Source organism: Ochotona princeps, chromosome X (genome assembly GCF_030435755.1).
Source record: "Ochotona princeps isolate mOchPri1 chromosome X, mOchPri1.hap1, whole genome shotgun sequence".
Classification (NCBI taxonomy): domain Eukaryota; kingdom Metazoa; phylum Chordata; class Mammalia; order Lagomorpha; family Ochotonidae; genus Ochotona; species Ochotona princeps.
The window spans coordinates 66,999,897-67,003,381 of record NC_080865.1 but is presented as its reverse complement, the minus strand read 5'-3'; the positions used below and the strand labels follow the sequence as shown (position 1 = coordinate 67,003,381).

The 3,485-nt window shown below is 43.7% G+C and overlaps 1 pseudogene; it reads right to left on the bottom strand.

Annotated features, from left to right (window-relative positions):
- Positions 1 to 3,050: 3,050 nt before the first annotated feature.
- LOC131478672 (U4 spliceosomal RNA) lies at positions 3,051 to 3,183 on the bottom strand (annotated as a pseudogene).
- Between the last annotated feature and the right edge of the window lie 302 nt (positions 3,184 to 3,485).

The following is a 3,485-nucleotide window of genomic DNA, read 5'->3' as shown; positions in this document are numbered from 1 at the left end:
AGGACCGGCTGCTCTATACCTTAAAATGTCCATAAGGCACCATTCAGCACAAACAGCTTCACTCTTAGGCCACCTGAGGAAGTAATTAGAGAAAGTAGGCTGGGAGGCAGGCCACTGGAGGAACTCTGCCCAGGTAGTGAGAACAAAGCATATCCTGTTGTCAGGAGTCTGGTTGGCTTTAGTACTGAGGGAGTGGGGAGGTGTCCCAGCACTGCTGCAGATGAGCTAATCCAGTGTCAGAGACCTGTTCTTCCTTTGGTGTTGCTACAGGTGTCACAACATGTCTTACTGTCTCTGCTGAGACTCATTGCTGGGTTCAGGTGTTGGCATCTTCATCGGCCAGTTAGAAAATGAACCCATTTAAAGTCAGATTTACTTATTAATGTATCTATAAAATATAAGCAGTTCTCATGGCAACATGTAATTTTAGTCCTGGGTGAGAGTGCATTCATTGCTGTGTTAGGGACAGAATCAGTGGGATAAACAGTGAGAAATAAAAGAAGTCTGTTAATAATGGATGTACAAAACTATTTTTATTTTTTTGCCTTTTAAAAGATCTAATTGTTATTTGAAATGCAGAGTTACAGAGGGAGAAGGAGAGACAGAGGAATATTTTTCACTCACTGGTTCACTCTCCATAATAGTTGAAGCTGGGAGCCAGGAGGATCATCCGTGTCTCCCACGGAGATGCAGGAGCCATGTTCCGCTGCTTGCAACATTAATAGGGTGCTGGATCGGAACTGGAACAGCCAGGGCTTGAACCAGCACCCTTATGAGATGTCAGCATAGCAGGCAGAGGCTTAACCTGGTATGCCACAGCACTGGCCACTCTAATTTTTTCTTTAAAGAAAGAAGAAGACACACAGAGAGCACACTCTATGTATAGAAGAGTTCATGAGGATTTTTTTTTTATCTCGAATCTCTTCAGTTTAACAACTTTCAAAGTTGATGTTGAGAAGAACTTACATCTTGAATTGAACTCTGCACTTGGCTAGATATTCATAACACTTGTTGCCCTTTTGTTTTCATGTTAGAACAAATGAGACACCTCCGACGGAATGGTGTAAGATTAAAAAAATATTTAGCTACGGACAAACATAAAGATGGTTAATTCAGTGTCAGTGAATGCTGGTAATGTTTGGATTTTGACCTTTCCACTGGCATCAGGTTGCTGATATGGTGTGATGTGGCCACAGTGCATGAACCAAGGACCCAGCACTGAAAACTGCATTGAACAGTGCAGGTGCAGTCCCTGGGGACACTGCCCTGGCTTCTCTATGGATCATGGAGCTCACCAGGTGAGTTCACACTTACACAGAGAGATACAGGTATATAAACACACACACGTGTACACACACAGACCTGTGATCCCAGTCCTGGGGTTTGGATTTGGGTTTGTTCACAGGTGAGAGGGTAAACAGACGTTATGAGATTAGGAAATATCCAACAATGTGGATACCTTCCCATCTTTCAAACTTTGCATCCAGGGCCCATCACTGAGGTATTTGCCTCCCTCATCCAGCACGTGTGCTCCCATCAAGGAAATGGAGAGAAATGGTGCCCTCAGTACCTGCCTTTGTCCTGGGCTCAGACAGCCCCTCCTGCTGTATCGCCACATATAAAGGAACAGGGGAAGCCCCATTGCATGCCCTGTGCTCTGCCCAGGTTCCTCACTTAGGCCTGGAACAGCTCTGTCAGGCTGTGAGTTCAGTCCCACTTCACAGATGACTTGGCTCAGGCTCACAGCACCTTGGTCTCCCATGCAGGCAGGTGGATGCAGAAGTGGAATGAGGTTTATCCTCCACCCTCTCCAGAGGCCCCTGAGTGGTTTTCCTTTGAGAAGAAGAGGCTTGAGATGTGCTCAGAGGATTCCCTGCTAGCGTGGCCCCATCCCTCCCCGCACAGCTCTCTGGGTAATGGATGATGGAGGAGGAGCATCCCTACGAGCTGGTTTCCTAATGATCTAAATTTCCTGGGGCTTCTCCATCACCCCGGGACATTCAGTTTTTAAAATATGATCTGTGAGAATAAAATAATCTGTAAATATGTTATCACACATTGATAGGAAAACAAAAGAAAGGAAGGAAAGAGGAGAAAGGGACAGTGAGAGGAAAGGGGGGAAGAAGGGAAGTGTCATTGCATCCCTCGAGTTAAGTCTATGAGATCCATGAAATCTGTTGTTCTCTGTGTATCAATAAACTCAAAAGCTACAGTCAAGAAAGTATGACCTATAAGGTATTTTAGTACCAAAATATGAAAAAATAAAAAATTCCAAATTAAAGCTTAATACCAAGGTTTGTATGAAAACTTTGGAGAAAACATTAGAAAACTACACCTCAGATAGTTGACTAAATTACGTGATTTGTGAAATACAATAAGAAAGAAACTGGGCCTGGCATGATGGCTCAGTGCCTAAATCCTTGCCTTGCATCTGCCAGACTCACAAATGTGTGCCAAATCGTGTCCTGGCAGCCCCACTTCCCATCCAGCTTGCTGCTTGTGACCTGAGGAAGCAGTCGAGGATGGCCCAAAGCCTTGGGACCCTGCACCCACGTGAGAGACCCAGAAGAGGCTCCTGGGTCCTGGTTTTGGATCAGCTCAGCTCTGGCCATTGCGACCACTTAGGGAATGAACCAGTAGATGGAAGATCTTTCTGTCTCTCCTCCTCTCTGTGTATCTGCCATTGAAATAGAAATAAATGAAATCTAAAAAAAATTTAAAAGAAATAGATACTCTCAATCGAGAATTAACATAAATATACACAATTAATAATCACGTTAAGTATGTCAAAATTACAAAAATTAATATAATTCAATTTTTAATTTTTGAGAGTTTATATTAGGTAGAAAAGACACTTTGCCCTTTGCATAATATTTTAAATCCTTTTAACTAACTTATTTTTATTGGAAAGTCAGATATACAGAGAGGAGGAGAGACAAAGATCTTCTATCCACTGATTCACTTCCTAAATATCTTCAATGGCTGGAGCTGAGTCAGTCTGAAGCCAGGAACCCGAAGCCTCTTCCTGGTCTCCCACGCGGGTGCAGGGTCCCAAGGCTTTGGGCCATCCTCAACTGCTTTCCCAGGCCACAAGCAGGGAGCTGGTTGGAAAAAGTTTTCAATTAGCAATAATTGCACCTCGGATAAATCTCATTGGCTACGATAGTGCCACTACACAAAGTTTAGGGAGCTGGATGGGAAGCGAGGCTGCTGGGATTAGAACCAGCGCCCATAGGGAATCCTGGCACGTTCAAGGTGAGGATTTCAGTGATTAGGCAATCACGCCAGACCCTAAAAAAATGTTTTTTAAAAGAAAAGACAAATTTTAAAGTAAGATTAGTATGGCAATCACATTTTTGAAAAGGACTGTGAGTATGTCTGTGTGTTTGCTTGTATGCACTCCCCTACTGAGACCCACCCAGGGTTGGAGTCAGGGCAATGAGACATACAGATTAATTTCCAATTCATAGCTATGCAGTTGTGTC